Source organism: Ranitomeya imitator, chromosome 5 (genome assembly GCF_032444005.1).
Source record: "Ranitomeya imitator isolate aRanImi1 chromosome 5, aRanImi1.pri, whole genome shotgun sequence".
Lineage (NCBI taxonomy): Eukaryota > Metazoa > Chordata > Amphibia > Anura > Dendrobatidae > Ranitomeya > Ranitomeya imitator.
Window position 1 is genome coordinate 335,045,286 of NC_091286.1, and position 24,495 is coordinate 335,069,780.

Here is a 24,495-nt window from a genome sequence, read left to right on the forward strand (position 1 = left end):
TGACTAGCTTCATTGGCCGAGGGTGCTACAACCTTAAGGGACGTTTGGTAGTTAGTCCAAGCTTGCAAATGCATGGTGGTTAAATGTCTATGCATGCAACTTGTATTGAGACTTTTCATATTCTGCCCTCTGCTTAAGGTAGTTGAACATTTTTGACAGATGACTTTGCGCTGATCAATTGGATGTTGTTTAAAAAAATGCCAGACTGCACTCTTTCTAGCATCGGATACCTTTTCAGGCATTGCAGACTGAGCTTTAACCGGATGGCCACGCTGTCCTCCAACAGGTTTTGACTTTGCCACGCGTTTTGGGCAAGATACGGGCCCGGCAGATGGAACCTGTTGCGATGTTGATGCCTGCTGCGGCCCCTCCTCCTCCGCTTCAGAACTGCTGCCGCCTGCACCCTGTTCCCCCAATGGCTGTCAATCGGGGTCAAGAACTGGGTCATCTATTACCTCTTCTTGTAGCTCGTGTGCAACTTCGTCTGTGTCACCGTGTCGGTCGGTGGTATAGCGTTCGTGATGGGGCAACATAGTCTCATCAGGGTCTGATTCTTGATCATTACCCTGCGAGGGCAATGTTGTGGTCTGAGTCAAAGGACCAGCATAGTAGTCTGGCTGTGGCTGTGCATCAGGGCACTCCATGTCAGATTCAACTTGTAATGGGCATGGACTGTTAACTGCTTCACTTTCTAAGCCAGGGACGGTATGTGTAAAGAGCTCCATGGAGTAACCCGTTGTGTCGCCTGCTGCATTCTTCTCTGTTGTTGTTTTTGCTGAAGAGGACAAGGAAGCGACTTGTCCCTGACCGTGAACATCCACTAACGACGCGCTGCATTTAGTTTTACCAGTTTCACGAGAGGAGGCAAAAGAGCTAGAGGCTGAGTCAGCAAGATAAGCCAAAACTTGCTCTTGCTGCTCCGGCTTTAAAAGCGGTTTTCCTACTCCCAGAAAAGGGAGCGTTCGAGGCCTTGTGTAGCCAGACGACAAACCTGGCTCCACAGCTCCAGACTTAGGTGCAATATTTTTTTTCCCACGACCACCTGATGCTCCACCACTACCACTACCCTCATTACCAGCTGACAATGAACGCCCCCGGCCACGACCTCTTCCACCAGACTTCCTCATTGTTTTAAAAACGTTACCAAACTAACGGTATTTGTTGCTGTCACACAACTTACACGGTGAGCTATAACTTCAGTATGATTTAGCTACCCCTTTACAGGTGGGTGAGACCACAACGAAAATCAGGCACAATGTTACACACTCTGTTGTTGGTGGCAACAAATGAGAGAGATGCCACACACGCAGGACTGTCACTGAAGCGCAAATGTAAATATTAATCTCCCACTGATTTGTTTTTGTTTTTTTTTAAAAGGGAGACTTTAGGAAAAAAAAATTAAAAAAAATGATTTTTTAAGGAAGAATTTATAAACCAAATAAAATGAAATGATTGTTTCAGGGAGAATTTAGAAAACAAATAAAAAAAAAAATAGGCTTTCTATGGCCCACTATTTGTGAGAGATGGCACGCTCAGGACTGGCACACAAGCCCAGAGGCCAATATTAATCTCCCACTTTTTTTTTTTTTTTCTAGGGAAAATTTATAAACCCAATAAAAAAAATAATAAATAGGCTTTCTATGGCCCACTATCTGAGAGAGAGAGATGGCACGCTTAGGACTGGCACACAAGCCCAAAGGCCAATATTTTTCTCCCACTGATTGATGTTGTGATTTTTTCAGGTAGATTTTGGAACCCAAATCAAGCAAAAAAATAAATAGGCTTTCTATGGCCCACTGAGTGAGAGATGGCACACACATGAGTAAGGAGTGGCCCACAAGCCCTGAGGCCAATATTTTTCTCCCACTGATTGATGTTGTGATTTTTTCAGGTAGATTTTGGAACCCAAATCAAGCAAAAAAATAAATAGGCTTTCTATGGCCCACTGAGTGAGAGATGGCACACACATGAGTAAGGAGTGGCACACAAGCCCTGAGGCCAATATTTTTCTCCCACTGATTGATGTAGTGATTTTTTCAGGTAGATTTTAGAACCCAAATCAAGCAAAAAAATAAATAGGCTTTCTATGGCCCACTGAGTGAGAGATGACACAGACAGGGATGGCACTCTAGCAGAAATGCCAATCTTAATCTCCCACAAAAAAAAAAAAAAAAAAGGAACTGTCCTTCAATTACTATCTCCCTGCAGTAATCTCAGCCAGGTATGGCAGGCAGCAATAAGGAGTGGACTGATGCACAAATTAAATAAAAAGTGTGGACAAACAAACAAGATAGCTGTGCAGAAAGGAAGGAACAAGAGGATTTGTGCTTTGAAAAAAGCAGTTGGTTTGCACAGCGGCGTACACACAGCAATGCAGCTATCAGGGAGCCTTCTAGGGCAGCCCAATGAGCTACAGCGCTGAGGAAAAAAAAAAAATGTAGCTTCCACTGTCCCTGCACACCGAAGGTGGTGTTGGGCTGTGGAAATCACTACAGCACAAGCGGTTTGGTGGTTAATGGACCCTGCCTAACGCTATCCCTGCTTCTGACGAAGCGGCAGCAACCTCTCCCTAAGCTCAGATCAGCAGCAGTAACATGGCGGTCGGCGGGAACGCCCCTTTATAGCCCCTGTGACGCCGCGGACAGCAAGCCAATCACTGCAATGCCCTTCTCTAAGATGGTGGGGACCAGGACCTATGTCATCACGCTGCCCACACTCTGCGTTTACCTTCATTGGCTGAGAAATGGCGCTTTTCGCGTCATTGAAACGCGACTTTGGCGCGAAAGTCGCGTACCGCATGGCCGACCCCGCACAGGGGTCAGATCGGGTTTCATGAAACCCGACTTTGCCAAAAGTCGGCGACTTTTGAAAATGAACGACCCGTTTCGCTCAACCCTAGTTCTTAACATATATATGAAGTGTGAAGTCTTTTGGTATGCAAGTTTTCACTCCTTAAGCATTTAGAACACCTAGAGCATCGCTGGAGAAATCGGGTTTGCAATGTGAGCCAGGGTTGTTTTACTCTGTGTTTGGAGGTTCTGAGGGTGAGGGGAGCTACTTGGTCAAGGGTGCTTCTAAGATTTTCGTTGTAGTGATGTACAGCCAGATCATGACAGGAAAAAGAGGTGATTGGGGACAATGATGAGGGTAGGGAGTCTGAAAGTGTATGAGGGTTAATAGCATGTAGATTTCTGAATGTGTGGTAGGTAGGAGTGTGCTGGGGTGGGTGAGGAATTCTGAGCTTGAATGAAAAAATGTTGTGGTCAGAGAGGGGAAGCGGTGAGTTGTCTAGGTAGGAGATTGAACAGAGCCGGACAAAGACCAGGTCAAGGGTGTTACTATCTTTGTGTGTTTCAGATGTTGAGAGCTGTGAGAGGCCTAGAGAAGTGGTTAGTGATAGAAGCTGGGATGCAGATGTGGAAGTGGGGCTGTTAATGGGGATGTTGAAGTCTCCCAGGATAAGGGTTGGTAGTTCTAAGGACATGAGGTGCGGCAGCAAGGCAGAAAAAATGGTCCAGGAAGTGGATGGGTGAGCCTGGGCGCCGGTATATGACCGCTATTCTCGGGGAGAGAGGACGGAAGAGCCTGATGGTGTGGACCTCAAATGAAGGGAATGAGAATGATGGAACTCGGATGATGACTTAGAAAGTGCATTCTGGGGACAGGAGTATGCAGACTCCACCACCATGTCTGTTTCTTGGTCTCGGGGAATGTGAGAATTGTAAGCCACCAAGGGAAAAGGCAGCAGGGGAGACAGTGTCAGAATCCTGAATCCATTTTTCCGTGAGGTCCAACAGATTAAGAGAGTTGTTCAGAAAGTAATTGTGTAGGAAAGGAAGCTTGTTACATACAGACCGTGGATTCCAAAGGGCACAATTAAAATAAGGAGATGAAGGAGTGCAGCTAATATTAATAAGGCTAGTAAGGTTTTGATGTGAGGTAGGGTAGGGGTTGAGGTTGGGGGATGGTGGACCAGGGTTGGGGAAGTTGTCCCCTGAAATCAGTAGGAGTAGGAAGATAAAAGATAACAAAAAAAATTGTTTCATATATTTTGCTGTTGTAAAGTAGACATGTGGGAAATGTTATTTATTAACTATTTTGCATGACATATCTCCCTGGTTTTTGGGCATAAAAATTAAAAGTTTGAAAATGTGAAATTTTCACCAAATATCCATTTTTTCATAAATAATTGCAAGTCATATCAAAGAAATTTTACTGCTACCATGAAGGACAATATATCACGAAAAAGCAGTCTCAGAATCAGTGGGATATGTTAAAGCGTTTCAGAGTTATTTCCTCATAAAGTGACTGTGGTCAGAATTGTAAAATTTGGCTTGGTCAGGAAGGTGAAAACAGGCTTTGGGGGAGGAGTTCAAGGGGTTAATGTGAAATGGTGCCAAGCATCAAAAGATAGGGCTTCACTTGTTGGTAAACATTTACTTATTCTGAAAATAGATTTAACCCCTTAACGACCGGCAGTTAAGGGTACTTAAACCACAGCGCCATTAATTAATGGCACTGTGGAAAAAGAGAATAGCGCCCCCAGAGTCAGATTTTCTCTGGGGTCTCAGTTGCCAGGGGTAGCCGAGACCCCAGAGAACATGATTCGGGGGGAAGTTATCGACCCCCGGTTTGCGATCGCCGGTAACTAACCGTTTACAGGCGATCGCAAAAAAAAAAAACTTCCCATCTAATTTCTCTGTCCTCCGATGTGATCGCACATCAGAAGACAGAGAAATGGGCTCCCAGATAACCCCCCGATACTCACCTGTCTCCCCCGGTGCTCCTCGTGGCTCCCGATGGGCGCCGCCACCTTGCTCTGGCCAAAAAAATGGCGGGTGCATGCGGAGTGCGCCCGCCGGCCGACACCCGGGAGCTCTTTGGGGTCTCGGCTGCCGGGGGTAGCCAAGACCCCAAAGAATATGATTGGGGTTTTTACCGACCCCTGTTTTGCGACCGCCGGTAATTAACTGTTTACCGGCGGCCGCAAAAAAAAAAAGCTATGTAATTCTCTGTCCTCTGATGTGATCGCACACATCAGAGGACAGAGAAATAGGGGGATTCGGGGACCCTGTTAACACTTACCGGTGTCCCTTGGTCCTCCTGCGTCCTCTTCTGCCCGCCGGCTTCTTCATCTGGTAAGAAAATGGCAGGCGCATGCCATCTGCCGGCCGGCAGGAGAGAGGAGTTGGGGCTAAATTTAGGGTTAGAGTTAGGGTTGGAGCTAAATTTAGGGTTAGGGTTGGGGCTAAATTTAGGGTTAGGGTATGTGCACACGTATCTGTGAGGGCTGTTGTGAATTCCGCTCTTGGGCTCCCTCCGGTGGTTGTAAGTGGCACTTTTGTGAGTTCTGCTCTTGGGCTTCCTCCGGTGGTTTTAAGTGGTATGGCTGCTCCTTGGATTTAGCAGTCTGCAGCTGCTTCCACTGATTGTCTTTCTGCTCGGCTATTTTTGCCTGGCTCTTCCCTTCAGCCAGTGCCACTTGTCAATGGTTCCTGGTTGGATTCACATCTCTCTTGGATTTCCCTGTTATCCTGACCAGTTCAGCAAAGTTAAGTCCTTGCTTGCTCTTTTCTGTCCACAGGTTGTGGACTTATCCGTTCTGTGCTTTCTATGTTTTGTCCAGCTTGTCAGTATGGATTAATTCTGTGAAGCTGGAAGCTCTGGGAAGCAGATTTACCCTCCACACCTTTAGTCAGGTGTGGAGATTTTTGTAAACTCTGTGTGGATTTTTGTAGTTTTTAATACTGACCGCACAGTATTCCATCCTGTCCTATCTATCTAGCTAGACTGGCCTCCTGTGCTACATCCTGGTTTCATTATGTGTATGTCTTTTCCCTCTCCACTCACAGTCATTACTTGTGGGGGGCTATCTATCCTTTGGGGATTTTCTCTGAGGCAAGATAGTTTTCCTGTTTCTATCTTTAGGGGTAGTTAGTTCTCAGGCTGTGACGAGGTGCCTAGGGAGTGACAGGAGCGTCCCACGGCTACTTCTAGTGTTGTGTTGAGCTTAGGGACTGCGGTCAGTACAGGTTCCACTTCCTTCAGAGCTCGTCCCATGTTGCTCCTAAACCACAAGTTCATACCAGAGGGCTGCGGATTTTTCCGCAGTGGATTTGATAAATCCGCAGTGCAAAACCGCTGCGTTTTTTCCTGCAGATTTATCGCGGTTTCTATTGCGGATTCCGCTGCAGGTTTACACCTGCAGTTTTCTTTTGGAGCAGGTGTAAAACCGCTGCGGAATTCGCACAAATAATTGACATGAAGTGGAATGTAAACCGCTGCGTTTCCGCGCGTTTTTTTTTCCACAGCATGTGCACTGCGGATTTCGTTTCTCATAGGTTTACATTGTACTGTAAATGCATGGGAAACCGCTGCGGAGCCGCAGCTGCGGATCCGCTGCGGATCCGCAGCAAAATCCGCAACATGTGCACATACCCTTAGGGTTGGGGCTAAATTTAGGGTTAGGGTTAGGGGCTAAATTTAGGGTTAGGGCAAGGGTTAGGGTTGGGGCTAAATTTAGGATAAGGGTTAGGGTTGGGGCTAAATTTAGGGTTAGGGTTGGGGCTAAATTTAGGGTTAGGGTTGGGGCAAAATTTAGGGTTAGGGTTGGGGCTAAATTTAGGGTTATGGTTAGGGCTAAATTTAGGGTTGGGGTTAATGTTAAGGTTGGGGTTAAATTTAGAGTTAGGGTTTGGATTGAAGCTAAATTTTATGTTAGGGCTAGGGTTAGGCTTCTTTCACACTTGGGTCGGCCCGATGCATGTTGTGAAAATTGTGCACAACGTAGGCAGCAGATGTAGTTTTTCAATGCATCCACTGCCCAGTCTATGTCCTAAGGAGGAGGGGGCGGAGTTATGGCCACGCATGCACGGTCGGAAATGGCAGACGTGACGTACAAAAAAAGTTACATTGAACGTTTTTTGTGATGACGGTCCACCAAAACACAACAGATCCAGTGCACGACTGATGCGACATGTGGCCATCTGTTGCGATCCATCGGCAATACAAGTCTATTGGCAAAGAACGCATCCTGTGGGCTCATTTTCAGGATCCTTTTTTTGTCCAAAACGATGGATTGCGATGGATGCCACATGACGCAAGTGTGAAAGTAGCCTTAGGGTTAGGGTTGGGGCTAAAGTTAGGGCTAGGGTTAGGGTTGGGGCTAAAGTTAGGGTTAGGGTTGGGGCTAAATTTAGGGTTAGGGCTAGGGTTAGGGTTGGGGCTAAAGTTAGCATTAGGGCTAGGGTTGGGGCTAAAGTTAGGGCTAGTGTTGGGGCTAAAGTTAGGGTTAGAGTTGGGATTAGGGTTAGGGTTTGGATTAGGGTTGGTATTAGGGTTAGGGTTGGCATTATGGTTACGTTTGGGATTAGGGTTAGGTTTGGGATTAGGGTTAAGGTTAAGGTTGGGATTAGGGTTAGGGGTGTATTGGTATTAGGGTAAGGGTTGAGATTAGGATTAGGGGTGTGTTGGATTTAGGGTTTTGATTAGGGTTATGGTTAGGGTTGAGATTAGGGTTGTTGTTGTGAATTCTGCTCTTGGGCTCCCTCCGGTGGTTATGAGTGGTAGTGCTGTGGTAGTTGGATCGCAGCATTTATCAGGTGTATCTATTTTTTGCAATTTGGGCTGGGCTATATAGCCTTGCTTTATCCTTTAGTCAGTGCCAGTTGTCCATTGTTTTTGGAGGATTCACATCCCTTCTGGTCTCTCCTGTTCGCTATACTTTTCTTCAAAGATAAGTCCTGGCTTTGTTTTTGCTGTCCACCTGCTGTGGACCTTATAGTTCTGTGCATTTTCATGTTTCGTCTTGTCCAGCTTTGTCTGTGAAGGATTTTTTGCAGCCTCCTATGCTAAATCCTGATTTCATGTCTGCGTATGTCATTTCCCTCTCCTCTCACAGTCAATATTTGTGGGGGGCTGTCTATACTTTGGGGATTTTCTCTGAGGCAAGATAGGGTTCCTGTTTCTGTCTTTAGGGGTAGTTAATTCTTAGGCTGTGTCGAGGGGTCTAGGAAGCGTTATGTACCCCCCACGGCTACTTCTAGTTGCGCTGCTAAGTTCAGGGTTTGCGGTCAGTATAGTGGCCACCTTCTCCAGAGTATATCTCATGCTGCTCCAAGGCCACCAGATCATAACAGTACAACTGGCCAACAATGAGTTAATTGCATCTCAAAAGAAGGGAGAAAAGGTTTTGAGCCATTTTTTTTCCTTAGCCTGTTCCTCCCTCTTAATCTCTGGGTGGCTGCGGAACCTAGTAATAACATGAGTGTTCAGGAGTTAGTCTCTCGTGTGGATCAGCTTGCTGCTGGGGTACAGGGTATTTCAGATTATATTGTTCAGACTCCTGCCTTAGAACCTAGGATTCCCACTCCTGATGTATTCTTTGGTGACAGATCCAAATTTTTGAGTTTCAAAAATAACTGTAAACTGTTTTTTGCATTGAGACCCCGGTCTTCTGGTGATCCCATTCAGCAGGTTAAAATCATCATATCCCTGCTGCGTGGTGACCCACAGGATTGGGCATTTTCCCTGGAAACTGGCAATCCTGCTTTGCTTAATGTTGATTCTTTCTTTCAAGCATTGGGGTTATTGTATGATGAGCCTAATTCTGTGGATCAAGCTGAGAAAATCTTGCTGAACCTGTGTCAAGGTCAAGAAGCGGCAGAATCGTATTGCCAGAAATTTAGAAAATGGTCTGTACTGACTAAATGGAATGAGGATGCCTTGGCGGCAATTTTCAGAAAGGGTCTTTCTGAATCCGTTAAAGATGTTATGGTGGGGTTCCCCACGCCTGCTGGTCTGAGTGATTCTATGTCTCTGGCCATTCAGATTGATCGGCGCTTGCGCGAGCGCAGAGTTGTGCACACTATGGCGTTGTCCTCTGAACAGAGCCCTGAGCCTATGCAGTGTGATAGGATTTTGTCTAGAGCTGAACGTCAAAATAGGTTGTGTTTTCACTGCGGCGATTCTGCTCATATTATTTCTGATTTCCCTAAGCGTACAAAGAGAATCGCTAGTTCTGTTAACATCAGTACTGTACAACCTAAATTTCTGTTATCTGTGACCTTGATCTGCTCATTATCATCATTTTCTGTCATGGCATTTGTGGATCCATGTGCCGCTCTGAATTTAATGGACTTAGAATTTGCCAGACGTTGTGGTTTCCCCTTGCAGCCTTTGCAGAAACCTATTCCTTTAAGGGGCATTGATGCTACACCGTTGGCTAAAAATAAACCTCAGTTTTGGACACAGTTGACCATGCGTATGGCGCCAGCCCATCAGGAAGATTGTCGTTTTCTGGTGTTGCATAATTTGCATGATGATATTGTGCTGGGTTTTCCATGGTTACAGGTACATAATCCGGTGTTAGATTGGAGATCTATGTCTGTGACTAGTTGGGGTTGTCAGGGGGTTCATGGTCATGTTCCTTTGATGTCAATTTCCTCTTCCCCCTCTTCTGAAATTCCTGAGTTTTTGTCAGACTTTCAGGATGTATTCGATGAGCCCAAATCCAATTCCCTTCCACCGCATAGGGACTGTGATTGTGCTATTGACTTGATTCCAGGTTGTAAGTTCCCTAAGGGCCGACTTTTCAACCTGTCTGTGCCAGAACATGCCGCCATGCGGAGCTATATTAAGGAGTCTTTGGAGAAGGGGCATATTCGGCCATCTTCTTCATCATTGTTTTTTTTTTTAGTTGCCAAGAAGGATGGCTCCTTGAGACCCTGTATTGATTATCGCCTCTTGAATAAGATCACGGTCAAATTTCAATACCCTTTGCCTTTGCTTACTGATTTGTTTGCTAGGATTAAGGGGGCTAGTTGGTTTACTAAGATTGACCTTCGAGGGGCATATAATCTTATTCGTATTAAGCAGGGTGACGAATGGAAAACTGCATTTAATACGCCCGAAGGCCATTTTGAATACATTGTGATGCCTTTCGGGCTCTCTAATGCCCCATTTGTGTTCTAATCCTTCATGCATGATATCTTTCGGAGTTATCTTGATAAATTCATGGTTGTATATATTTATGATATCTTGATTTTTTCCGATGATTGGGAGTCTCATGTAAAACAAGTCAGGATGGTATTTCAGATCCTCCGTAATAATGCTTTATTTGTGAAGGGGTCAAAGTGCCTCTTTGGAGTGCAGAAGGTTTCTTTTTTGGGTTTCATTTTTTCTCCCGCATCTACAGAAATGGATCCGGTTATAGTTCAGGCCATTCATGATTGGATTCAGCCCACATCTGTGAAGAGCCTTCAGAAATTCTTGGGCTTTGCTAATTTTTACCGTCGTTTCATTGCCAACTTCTCCAGTGTGGTTAAACCTCTGACCGATTTGACGAAGAAGGGCGCTGATGTGATGAATTGGTCCTCTGCGGCTGTTTCTGCCTTTCAGGAGCTTAAACGCCGATTTACTTCTGCCCCTGTGTTGCGTCAGCCGGATGTTTCTCTTCCATTTCAGGTTGAGGTTGACGTGTCTGAGATTGGGGCAGGGGCCGTTTTGTCTCAGAGGAATTCTGATGGTTCCTTGATGAAACCGTGTGCCTTCTTTTCTCGGAAGTTTTTGCCTGCGGAACGTAATTATGATGTCGGTAATCGGGAGTTGTTGGCAATGAAGTGGGCATTTGAGGAGTGACGACATTGACTTGAGGGGGCCAAGCACCGTATTGTGGTCCTGACCGATCATAAGAATCTGATTTACTTCGAGTCTGCCAAACGGCTGAATCCTAGACAGGCTCGATGGTCCCTGTTTTTCTCCCGTTTTGATTTTGTGGTCTCGTACATTCCTGGTACTAAGAATGTTAAGGCGGATGCCCTCTCTAGGAGTTTTTTTCCTGATTCCCCTGGGGTTCTTGAGCCAGTCGTCATTCTGAAGGAAGGGGTGATTCTTTCTGCCATCTCCCCTGATTTACGACGGGTTCTTCAGGAATTTCAGGCTAATAAACCTGACCGCTGTCCAGTGGGGACACTGTCTGTTCCTGATAGATGGACTAGTAAAGTGATTTCTGAGGTTCATTGTTCTGTGTTGGCTGGCCATCCTGGGATTTTTGGTACCAGAGATTTGGTTAGTAGGTCCTTTTGGTGGCCTTCTTTGTCGCGGGATGTGCGTTCTTTTGTTCAGTCCTGTGGGATTTGTGTGCGGGCTAAGCCTTGCTGTTCCCACGCTAGTGGGTTGCTTTTGCCTTTACCAGTCCCTGAGAGACCTTGGACGCATATTTCTATGGATTTTATTTCAGAGCTTCCGGTTTCCCAGAGGATGTCTGTTATCTGGGTGGTTTGTGACCGGTTTTCTAAGATAGTTCATTTGGTACCTTTGCCTAAATTGCCTTCCTCTTCTGATTTGGTTCCATTGCTTTTTCAGCATGTGGTTCGTTTGCATGGCATTCCGGAGAATATTGTGTCCGATAGAGGTTCCCAGTTTGTTTCTAGGTTTTGGCGGGCCTTTTGTGCTAGGCTGGGCATTGATTTGTCTTTTTCTTCCGCATTTCATCCTCAGACAAATGGCCAGACCGAGCGAACTAATCAGACTTTGGAAACTTATTTGAGATGCTTTGTGTCTGCTAATCAGGATGATTGGGTGGCTTTCTTGCCATTGGCCGAGTTTGCCCTTAATAATCGGGCTAGTTCTGCTACCTTGGTTTCGCCTTTTTTTTGTAATTTTGGTTTTCATCCTCGTTTTTCTTCAGGGCAGGTTGAGCCTTCTGATTGTCCTGGTGTAGATTCTGTGGTTGACAGGCTGCAGCTGATTTGGGCTCATGTGGTGGACAATTTGATGTTATCTCAGGAGGAGGCTCAACGTTTTGCTAACCGTCGTCGGTGTGTTGGTTCCCGGCTTCGAGTTGGGGATTTGGTCTGGTTGTCTTCCCGTCATGTTCCTATGAAGGTTTCTTCCCCTAATTTCAAGCCTCGGTTTATTGGTCCTTATAGGATTTCTGAGATTATCAATCCAGTGTCTTTTCGTTTGGCCCTTCCAGCCTCTTTTTCCATCCATAATGTGTTCCATAGATATTTGTTGTGGAAGTATGTGGTGCCCGTTGTTCCCTCTGTTGATCCTCCGGCCCCGGTGTTGATTGATGGGGAGTTGGAGTATGTGGTTGAGAAGATTTTGGATTCCCGTTTTTCGAGGCGGAAGCTTCAGTATCTGGTCAAATGGAAGGGTTATGGCCAGGAGGATAATTTTTGGGTTGTTGCCTCCGATGTTCATGCTGACTAGGGTTGAGCGAAACGGGTCATTCATTTTCAAAAGTCGCCGACTTTTGGCAAAGTCGGGTTTCATGAAACCCGATCCGACCCCTGTGCGGGGTCGGCCATGCGGTACGCGACGTTCGCGCCAAAGTCGCGTTTCAATGACGCGAAAAGCGCCATTTCTCAGCCAATGAAGGTAAACGCAGAGTGTGGGCAGCGTGATGACATAGGTCCTGGTCCCCACCATCTTAGAGAAGGGCATTGCAGTGATTGGCTTGCTGTCTGCGGCGTCACAGGGGCTATAAAGGGGCGTTCCCGCCGACCGCCATGTTACTGCTGCTGATCTGAGCTTAGGGAGAGGTTGCTGCCGCTTCGTCAGAAGCAGGGATAGCGTTAGGCAGGGTCCATTAACCACCAAACCGCTTGTGCTGTAGCGATTTCCACTGCCCAACACCACCTTCGGTGTGCAGGGACAGTGGAAGCTACATTTTTTTTTTCCCCTCAGCGCTGTAGCTCATTGGGCTGCCCTAGAAGGCTCCCTGATAGCTGAATTGCTGTGTGTACGCCGCTGTGCAAACCAACTGCTTTTTTCAAAGCACAAATCCTCTTGTTCCTTCCTTTCTGCACAGCTATCTTTTTTGTTTGTCCACACTTTTTATTTAATTTGTGCATCAGTCCACTCCTTATTGCTGCCTGCCATACCTGGCTGAGATTACTGCAGGGAGATAGTAATTGTTGGACACTCCCTGTTTTCATTTTTTTTTTTTTTTTTTTGTGGGAGATTAAGATTGACATTTCTGCTAGAGTGCCATCCCTGTGTGTGCCATCTCTCACTCAGTGGGCCATAGAAAGCCTATTTATTTTTTTGCTTGATTTGGGTTATAAAATCTACCTGAAAAAATCACTACATCAATCAGTGGGAGAAAAATATTGGCCTCAGGGCTTGTGTGCCACTCTTGACTCCTGTGTGTGCCATCTCTCAGTCAGTGGGCCATAGAAAGCCTATTTATTTTTTTGCTTGATTTGGGTTCTAAAATCTACCTGAAAAAATCACTACATCAATCAGTGGGAGAAAAATATTGGCCTCAGGGCTTGTGTGCCACTCCTGACTCCTGTGTGCATCATCACTCACTCAGTGGGCCATAGAAAGCCCTTTTTTTTTTTTGCTTTATTTGGGTTCTAAATTCAACCTGAAAAAATCAATAAATCAATCAGTGGGAGATTAATATTGGCCTTTGGGCTTGTGTGCCAGTCCTAAGCGTGCCATCTCTCTCTCTCAGATAGTGGGCCATAGAAAGCCTATTTATTATTTTTTTTATTGGGTTTATAAATTTTCCCTGGAACAAAAAAAAAAAAGTGGGAGATTAATATTGGCCTCTGGGCTTGTGTGCCAGTCCTGAGCGTGCCATCTCTCTCACAAATAGTGGGCCATAGAAAGCCTATTTATTTATTTTTTTTTGGTTTTATAAATTCTCCCTGAAAAAAAAGGGAGATTAATATTGGCCTTTGGGCTTGTGTGCCAGTCCTAAGCGTGCCATCTCTCTCTCTCAGATAGTGGGCCATAGAAAGCCTATTTATTTATTTTTTTATTGGGTTTATAAATTTTCCCTGAAAAAAAATAAAAAGTGGGAGATTAATATTGGCCTCTGGGCTTGTGTGCCAGTCCTGAGCGTGCCATCTCTCTCACAAATAGTGGGCCATAGAAAGCCTATTTATGTTTTTGGTTGATTTGGGTTCTAAATTCTACCTGAAAAAATCAATAAATCAATCAGTGGGAGATAAATATTGGCCTCTGGGCTTGTGTGCCACTCCTGACTCCTGTGTGCGTCATCTCTCACTCAGTGGGCCATAGAAAGCCTTTTTTTGTTTTATTTGTTTTCTAAATTCTCCCTGAAAAAATCATTTTATTTTATTTGGTTTCTAAATTCTTCCTGAAAAAATCATTTTATTCTATTATTTTTTTTTCCTAAAGTCTCCCTGAAAAAAAAACAAAAAACAAATCAGTGGGAGATTAATATTGCCCTTTCTGCTTGTGTGCCAGTCTTGACTCCTGGGTGTGCCATCTCTCTCTCTCTCCAAATGTGGGCCATAGAAAGCCTATTATTTTTTTAGCTTGATTTGGGTTCCAAAATCTACCTGAAAAAATCACTACATCAATCAGTGGGAGATAAATATTGGCCTCTGGGCTTGTGTGCCACTCCTGACTCCTGTGTGCGTCATCTCTCACTCAGTGGGCCATAGAAAGCCTTTTTTTGTTTTATTTGTTTTCTAAATTCTCCCTGAAAAAATCATTTTATTTTATTTGGTTTCTAAATTCTTCCTGAAAAAATCATTTTATTCTATTATTTTTTTTTCCTAAAGTCTCCCTGAAAAAAAAACAAAAAACAAATCAGTGGGAGATTAATATTGCCCTTTCTGCTTGTGTGCCAGTCTTGACTCCTGGGTGTGCCATCTCTCTCTCTCTCCAAATGTGGGCCATAGAAAGCCTATTATTTTTTTAGCTTGATTTGGGTTCCAAAATCTACCTGAAAAAATCACTACATCAATCAGTGGGAGATAAATATTGGCCTCTGGGCTTGTGTGCCACTCCTGACTCCTGTGTGCGTCATCTCTCACTCAGTGGGCCATAGAAAGCCTTTTTTTGTTTTATTTGTTTTCTAAATTCTCCCTGAAAAAATCATTTTATTTTATTTGGTTTCTAAATTCTTCCTGAAAAAATCATTTTATTCTATTATTTTTTTTTCCTAAAGTCTCCCTGAAAAAAAAACAAAAAACAAATCAGTGGGAGATTAATATTGCCCTTTCTGCTTGTGTGCCAGTCTTGACTCCTGGGTGTGCCATCTCTCTCTCTCTCCAAATGTGGGCCATAGAAAGCCTATTATTTTTTTAGCTTGATTTGGGTTCCAAAATCTACCTGAAAAAATCACTACATCAATCAGTGGGAGATAAATATTGGCCTCTGGGCTTGTGTGCCACTCCTGACTCCTGTGTGCGTCATCTCTCACTCAGTGGGCCATAGAAAGCCTTTTTTTGTTTTATTTGTTTTCTAAATTCTCCCTGAAAAAATCATTTTATTTTATTTGGTTTCTAAATTCTTCCTGAAAAAATCATTTTATTCTATTATTTTTTTTTCCTAAAGTCTCCCTGAAAAAAAAAAAAAAACTAATCAGTGGGAGATTAATATTGCCCTTTCTGCTTGTGTGCCAGTCTTGACTCCTGGGTGTGCCATCTCTCTCTCTCTCTCCAATTGTGGGCCATAGAAAGCCTATTATTTTTTTAGCTTGATTTGGGTTCCAAAATCTACCTGAAAAAATCACTACATCAATCAGTGGGAGATAAATATTGGCCTCTAGGCTTGTGTGCCACTCCTGACTCCTGTGTGCGTCATCTCTCACTCAGTGGGCCATAGAAAGCCTTTTTTTGTTTTATTTGTTTTCTAAATTCTCCCTGAAAAAATCATTTTATTTTATTTGGTTTCTAAATTCTTCCTGAAAAAATCATTTTATTCTATTATTTTTTTTCCCTAAAGTCTCCCTGAAAAAAAAAAGAAAACCTAATCAGTGGGAGATTAATATTGCCCTTTCTGCTTGTGTGCCAGTCTTGACTCCTGGGTGTGCCATCTCTCTCTCTCTCTCCAATTGTGGGCCATAGAAAGCCTATTATTTTTTTAGCTTGATTTGGGTTCCAAAATCTACCTGAAAAAATCACTACATCAATCAGTGGGAGATAAATATTGGCCTCTGGGCTTGTGTGCCACTCCTGACTCCTGTGTGCGTCATCTCTCACTCAGTGGGCCATAGAAAGCCTTTTTCTGTTTTATTTGTTTTCTAAATTCTCCCTGAAAAAATCATTTTATTTTATTTGGTTTCTAAATTATTCCTGAAAAAATCATTTTATTCTATTATTTTTTTTTCCTAAAGTCTCCCTGAAAAAAAAAAAAAAATCAAATCAGTGGGAGATTAATATTTACATTTGTGCTTCAGTGACAGTCCTGCGTGTGTGGCATCTCTCTCATTTGTTGCCACCAACAACAGAGTGTGTAACATTGTGCCTGATTTTCGTTGTGGTCTCACTCACCTGTAAAGGGGTAGCTAAATCATACTGAAGTTATAGCTCACCGTGTAAGTTGTGTGACAGCAACAAATACCGTTAGTTTGTTTACGTTTTTAAAACAATGGGGAAGTCTGGTGGAAGAGGTCGTGGCCGGGGGCGTTCATTGTCAGCTGGTAATGAGGGTAGTGGTAGTGGTGGAGCATCAGCTGGTCGTGGGAAAAAAAATATTGCACCTAAGTCTGGAGCTGTGGAGCCAGGTTCGTCGTCTGGCTACACAAGGCCTCGAACGCTCCCTTTTCTGGGAGTAGGAAAACCGCTTTTAAAGCCGGAGCAGCAAGAGCAAGTTTTGGCTTATCTTGCTGACTCAGCCTCTAGCTCTTTTGCCTCCTCTCGTGAAACTGGTAAATGTCAAAGCAGCGCGTCGTTAGTGGATGTTCACGGTCAGGGACAAGTCGCTTCCTTGTCCTCTTCAGCAAAAACAACAACAGAGAAGAATGCAGCAGGCGACACAACGGGTTACTCCATGGAGCTCTTTACACATACCGTCCCTGGCTTAGAAAGTGAAGCAGTTAACAGTCCATGCCCATTACAAGTTGAATCTGACATGGAGTGCACTGATGCACAGCCACAGCCAGACTACTATGCTGGTCCTTTGACTCAGACCACAACATTGCCCTCGCAGGGTAATGATCAAGAATCAGACCCTGATGAGACTATGTTGCCCCATCACGAACGCTATACCACCGACCGACACGGTGACACAGACGAAGTTGCACACGAGCTACAAGAAGAGGTAATAGATGACACAGTTCTTGACCCCGATTGGCAGCCATTGGGGGAACAGGGTGCAGGCGGCAGCAGTTCTGAAGCGGAGGAGGAGGGGCCGCAGCAGGCATCAACATCGCAACAGGTTCCATCTGCCGGGCCCGTATCTTGCCCAAAACGCGTGGCAAAGCCAAAACCTGTTGGAGGACAGCGTGGCCATCCGGTTAAAGCTCAGTCTGCAATGCCTGAAAAGGTATCCGATGCTAGAAAGAGTGCAGTCTGGCATTTTTTTAAACAACATCCAATTGATCAGCGCAAAGTCATCTGTCAAAAATGTTCAACTACCTTAAGCAGAGGACAGAATCTGAAAAGTCTCAATACAAGTTGCATGCATAGACATTTAACCACCATGCATTTGCAAGCCTGGACTAACTACCAAACGTCCCTTAAGGTTGTAGCACCCTCGGCCAATGAAGCTAGTCAGCAACGCAACATCCCTTCCGGCAGTGTAGGGCCACCATTTTCCGCACCACCTGCAGTTTCTGTGCAGGTTTCTTTGCCAGGCCAAAGCAGTCAGGGTCAGGGAATCACCAGTTTCGTAGTAGGAAACACTGCATCTAGGGCACCGGCGGCAACAATACCATCTCCCACCGTCTCTCAGTCTGCCATGTCCACCGGCACCCCCGCTAGTTCCACGATCTCCAGCTCTCCAGTCCAGCTCACCCTACATGAGACTATGGTTAGAAAAAGGAAGTACTTAGCCTCGCATCCGCGTACACAGGGTTTGAACGCCCACATAGCTAGACTAATCTCGTTAGAGATGATGCCCTACCGGTTAGTTGAAAGCGAAGCTTTCAAAGCCCTGATGGACTACGCTGTAGCACGCTACGAGCTACCCAGTCGACACTTTTTTTCCAGAAAAGCCATCCCAGCCCTCCACCAGCATGTTAAAGAGCGCATCGTCCATGCACTCAGGCAATCTGTGAGCACAAAGGTGCACCTGACAACAGATGCATGGACCAGTAGGCATGGCCAGGGACGTTACGTGTCCATCACGGCACACTGGGTGAATGTTGTGGATGCAGGGTCCACAGGGGACAGCAAGTTTGGGACAGTTCTGCCTAGCCCACGGTCTAGGAAACAGTTGGCTGTAGCCGTTCGCACCCCCTCCTCCTCCTCTTCGTCCTCCTGCAGAAGCGAGAGCTCGTCCACAGACCGCAGTCGCACAACCACTCCATCCGCAGCTGCCACTGTTGCACACCAGGTCTCCCAATATGGGGCAGCTACTGGCAAACGTCAGCAGGCTGTATTGGCTATGAAGTGTTTGGGCGACAACAGACACACCGCGGAAGTTCTGTCCGAGTTCTTGCAGAAAGAAACGCAGTCGTGGCTGGGCACTGTAGATCTTGAGGCAGGCAAGGTAGTGAGTGATAACGGAAGGAATTTCATGGCTGCCATCTCCCTTTCCCAACTGAAACACATTCCTTGCCTGGCTCACACCTTAAACCTGGTGGTGCAGTGCTTCCTGAAAAGTTATCCGGGGTTATCCGACCTGCTCCTCAAAGTGCGTGGACTTTGCTCACATATCCGCCGTTTGCCTGTACACTCCAGCCGTATGCAGACCTATCAGCGTTCTTTGAACCTTCCCCAGCATCGCCTAATCATAGACGTTGCAACAAGGTGGAACTCAACACTGCACATGCTTCAGAGACTGTGCGAACAGAGGCGGGATGTTATGTTTTTGTGGGAGGATACACATACACGGGCAGGCAGTAGGATGGCAGACATGGAGTTGTCAGGTGTGCAGTGGTCGAAGATTCAAGACATGTGTCAAGTCCTTCAGTGTTTTGAGGAATGCACACGGCTGGTTAGTGCAGACAACGCCATAATAAGCATGAGCATCCCCCTAATGCGTCTGCTGATGCAAAGTTTGACGCACATAAAGGATCAGGCGTCTGCAGCTGAGGAAGAGGAAAGCCTTGATGACAGTCAGCCATTGTCTGGCCAGGGCAGTGTACAGGACGAGTTAGCGGGCGAAGAGGAGGAGGAGGACGAGGAGGATGATGGGGATGATTATATTTTTAATGAGGAAGCTTTTCCGGGGCCACTGGAAATTGGTGACGCAGCAAGGCCGGGTTCTGGTTTTTGGAGGGACACAAGTGACGTGGATTTGCCTGAAACTGCCCCTCAACCAAGCACAACCGCAGATTTGAGAACTGGAACTTTGGCCCACATGGCGGATTATGCCTTACGTATCCTCAAAAGGGACACACGCATTACTAAAATGATGAACGATGACGATTACTGGTTGGCCTGCCTCCTTGATCCTCGCTATAAAGGCAAATTGCAAAATATAATGCCACATGAGAACTTGGAACTAATATTAGCAACCAAACAATCAACTCTTGTTGACCGTTTGCTTCTGGCATTCCCTGCACACAGCGCCCGTGATCGTTCTCACACGAGCTGCAGGTGCCAGCAGACCAGAGGAGTTAGAGGGGCAGAAATCAGAAGTGGCGTTGGCCAGAGGGGTTTTCTGACCAGGTTGTGGAGTGATTTTGCTATGACCGCAGACAGGACAGGTACTGCAGCATCAATTCAAAGTGACAGGAGACAACATTTGTCCAGTATGGTTACAAACTATTTTTCATCCCTTATCGATGTTCTCCCTCAACCGTCATTCCCATTTGATTACTGGGCATCAAAATTAGACACCTGGCCAGAATTGGCAGAATATGCATTGCAGGAGCTTGCTTGCCCGGCAGCTAGTGTCCTATCAGAAAGAGTATTCAGTGCTGCAGGTTCAATACTAACAGAAAAAAGGACTCGTCTGGCTACCCAAAATGTAGATGATCTAACCTTCATTAAAATGAACCACAACTGGATTTCGAAATCTTTTGCCCCACCTTGCCCGGCTGACACCTAGCTTTCCTATGAAAAGGTCTTGCCTGTGGACTATTCTGAATGCCTTTTCCAATCTCGTAATTTTCTGCACCTGATTGTCCAGCATACGACATGTTTACACCTCACTAAATGGCCAAACTCCCCACACGGGGCCGTGGTATCGACACTTGGCGACAGCACCCGTGAGAGTGCTGTTTGTCTGAAGAGGTGGGTGTGCCCGCTTTTGGTCGACGGCACTGCCACTGGGTCCCTCCTAGTACAATAAAGTGTCTCGGGCGGTGGTGGTGCGCACCCAACGTCAGACACACCGTTGTAATATGAGGGGCCCTGGGCCTGTACCGCCGGCCACAAGACAGTCCCCCCCCAGCTCAAACAGTGCTCTACCACTTGCAAAATTATCTCACAGCTCCACCAATGTTTAGTCTATGCGCTGACATCCTTCAATGCCTGCCACTGACAATACCATTGTATTGACATTTTTGTTATGTTAGGCCTTCGAAGCCTGTCTGCGGTCACTCCTTCCACTAGGCCTCCACTGACCACACCACTGCTGCCCGTGTACCCCTGGAACCAATTTAAAATTGCCTACAGCCAGCCCAATTTTTTTATTTTAGGCCTTCGATGCCTGTCTGCGGTCCATTCTTTCTACTACTACTACACTGACCAGGCCACTGCTGCCCGTGTACCCCTGGAACCAATTTAAAATTGCCTACAGCCATGTGTTATTATTTTAGGCCTTCGATGCCTGTCTGCGGTCACTCCTTCCACTAGGCCTCCACTGACCACACCACTGCTGCCCGTGTACCCCTGGAACCAATTTAAAATTGCCTACAGCCAGCCCAATTTTTTTATTTTAGGCCTTCGATGCCTGTCTGCAGTCACTCCTTCCACTAGGCCTCCACTGACCACACCACTGCTGCCCGTGTACCCCTGGAACCAATTTAAAATTGCCTACAGCCATGTGTTATTATTTTAGGCCTTCGATGCCTGTCTGCGGTCACTCCTTACAATATGCCTCCACTGACCACACCACTGCTGCCCGTGTACCCCTGGAACCAATTTAAAATTGCCTACAGCCAGCCCAATTTTTTTTACTTTAGGCCTTCGATGCCTGTCTGCGGTCACTCCTTCCACTAGGCCTCTACTGACCACACCACTGCTGCCCGTGTACCCCTGGAACCAATTTAAAATTGCCTACAGCCATGTGTTATTATTTTAGGCCTTCGATGCCTGTCTGCGGTCACTCCTTACAATATGCCTCCACTGACCACACCACTGCTGCCCGTGTACCCCTGGAACCAATTTAAAATTGCCTACAGCCAGCCCAATTTTTTTACTTTAGGCCTTCGATGCCTGTCTGCGGTCACTCCTTCCACTAGGCCTCCACTGACCACACCACTGCTGCCCGTGTACCCCTGGAACCAATTTAAAATTGCCTAAAGCCATGTGTTATTATTTTAGGCCTTCGATGCCTGTCTGCGGTCACTCCTTACAATATGCCTCCACTGACCACACCACTGCTGCCCGTGTACCCCTGGAACCAATTTAAAATTGCCTACAGCCAGCCCAATTTTTTTATTTTAGGCCTTCGATGCCTGTCTGCGGTCCGTTCTTTCTACTACTACTACACTGACCAGGCCACTGCTGCCCGTGTTCCCCTGGAACCAATTTAAAATTGCCAACAGCAATGTGTTATTATGTTAGGCCTTCGATGCCTGTTTGCGGTCACTCCTTCCAATAGTTCTCCACTGACCAGACCAATGCTGGCCGTGTACCCCTGGAACCCAGCTGAAAGTGCATGTAGCCTCCTTTTTTTCTTTGTTTTATATTTAGAAAGCCCAGATGAACTACGCTGTGCAACGGTTCAAGCTACCCAGTCGACATTTCTTTTGCGAGAAAAGCCATCCCAGCCCTCCACCGGCATGAAAAAGTCTGCATTGTCATAGCACTCAGGCAATCAAACAGTAGAAAGGTGCACCTGACAAGAGACGCATGGACCAGTAGGCATGTCCACAAAAAGTTACGTGTCCATTACGGCGCACTGGGTTAATGTGTTGGATGCATGGTCCACAGGGGACAGCCTACAAAGTCTGTCTGCAGTCCCTAATTCCAATTTTCCTCCGCTGACCACACCACTGCTGCCCGTGTACCCCTGGAACCAATTTTACAGTGTCTACAGCCTAATTTTGTTATGTTAGGCCTACTACGCCTGTCTGCGGTCCCTCCTTCCAATACTCGTCCACTGACCACACCACTGCTGCCCGTGGACCCCTGGAACCTATTTTTAATTGCATAGAGCATCCTTTTTTTAATAGTAGGCGTACAAAGTCTGTCTGCGGTCCACTATTGAAATTGTCCTCCACTGCCCAGAGCACTGCTGCTTGTGTACCCCTGTAACTTTTTTAAGCTGCAGTGAGCCACATTTTTGGGTTAAGTCCTACTACCTGTGTCTGTCTGCGCCACTCAATTCAGCTGTGTTCCTTTGAAAAAAGCTGAGCGTCAATAGTCTTGTTTTCAGCCACTAGGAATTTTAAAACTGCATTGGGGTACAACTTTGGTAGGGCCTACTAACGGTGTCTGCCTCCCCAAGGTTTGCCCCAGGTTTCCTCGCCATTGCTTCGATCTTAATGCTCTCGTTTAGTAGTTGTTGGAAACTACACTGCATTAGGCCTACAAATTGGGTATGGGGTGTAGAGAGATGGTGTGTTCCACTCCAAGGTGTTCTCCAGGTTACCTTTCCTGAGCTCCGATCTTCCGGCTCTCGTTTAGTAGTTCTTGGAAACTACACTGCATTAGGCCTACAAATTGGGTATGGGGTGTAGAGAGATGGTGTGTTCCACTCCAAGGTGTTCTCCAGGTTGCCTTTCCTGAGCTTCGATCTTCCGGCTCTCGTTTAGTAGTTCTTGGAAACTACACTGCATTAGGCCTACAAATTGGGTATGGGGTGTAGAGAGATGGTGTGTTCCACTCCAAGGTGTTCTCCAGGTTGCCTTTCCTGAGCTTCGATCTTCCGGCTCTCGTTTAGTAGTTCTTGGAAACTTCACTGCATTAGGCCTACAAATAGGGTATGGGGTGTAGAGAGATGGTGTGTTCCCCTCCAAGGTGTTCTCCAGGTTGCCTTTCCTGAGCTTCGATCTTCATGCTCTCGCTTAGTAGTTCTTGGAAACTACACTGCATTAGGCCTACAAATTGGGTATGGGGTGTAGAGAGATGGTGTGTTCCACTCCAAGGTGTTCTCCAGGTTGCCTTTCCTGAGCTTTGATCTTCCGGCTCTCGTTTAGTAGTTGTTGGAAACTACACTGCATTAGGCCTACAAATTGGGTATGGGGTGTAGAGAGATGGTGTGTTCCACTCCAAGGTGTTCTCCAGGTTGCCTTTCCTGAGCTTCGATCTTCCGGCTCTCGTTTAGTAGTTCTTGGAAATTACACTGCATTAGGCCTACAAATTGGGTATGGGGTGTAGAGAGATGGTGTGTTCCACTCCAAGGTGTTCTCCAGGTTGCCTTTCCTGAGCTTCGATCTTCCGGCTCTCGTTTAGTAGTTCTTGGAATCTTCACTGCATTAGGCCTACAAATAGGGTATGGGGTGTAGAGAGATGGTGTGTTCCACTCCAAGGTGTTCTCCAGGTTGCCTTTCCTGAGCTTCGATCTTCATGCTCTCGCTTAGTAGTTCTTGGAAACTACACTGCATTAGGCCTACAAATTGGGTATGGGGTGTAGAGAGATGGTGTGTTCCACTCCAAGGTGTTCTCCAGGTTGCCTTTCCTGAGCTTTGATCTTCCGGCTCTCGTTTAGTAGTTGTTGGAAACTACACTGCATTAGGCCTACAAATTGGGTATGGGGTGTAGAGAGATGGTGTGTTCCACTCCAAGGTGTTCTCCAGGTTGCCTTTCCTTAGCTTCGATCTTCCGGCTCTCGTTTAGTAGTTCTTGGAAATTACACTGCATTAGGCCTACAAATTGGGTATGGGGTGTAGAGAGATGGTGTGTTCCACTCCAAGGTGTTCTCCAGGTTGCCTTTCCTGAGCTTCGATCTTCCGGCTCTCGTTTAGTAGTTCTTGGAATCTTCACTGCATTAGGCCTACAAATAGGGTATGGGGTGTAGAGAGATGGTGTGTTCCACTCCAAGGTGTTCTCCAGGTTGCCTTTCCTGAGCTTCGATCTTCATGCTCTCATTTAGTAGTTCTTGGAAACTACACTGCATTAGGCCTACAAATTGGGTATGGGGTGTAGAGAGATGGTGTGTTCCACTCCAAGGTGTTCTCCAGGTTGCCTTTCCTGAGCTTCGATCTTCCGGCTCTCGTTTAGTAGTTCTTGGAATCTTCACTGCATTAGGCCTACAAATAGGGTATGGGGTGTAGAGAGATGGTGTGTTCCACTCCAAGGTGTTCTCCAGGTTGCCTTTCCTGAGCTTCGATCTTCATGCTCTCGTTTAGTAGTTCTTGGAAACTACACTGCATTAGGCCTACAAATTGGGTATGGGGTGTAGAGAGATGGTGTGTTCCACTCCAAGGTGTTCTCCAGGTTGCCTTTCCTGAGCTTCGATCTTCCGGCTCTCGTTTAGTAGTTCTTGGAAACTACACTGCAT

General features: G+C 46.1%; 1 long non-coding RNA gene across 1 annotated transcript in view; it reads right to left on the reverse strand.

Moving 5' to 3' along the window:
• The window catches only part of LOC138680713 (uncharacterized), a 534,734-nt gene that overhangs the window by 502,788 nt on the left and 7,451 nt on the right, over positions 1–24,495 (reverse strand). The window lies entirely within an intron of this gene.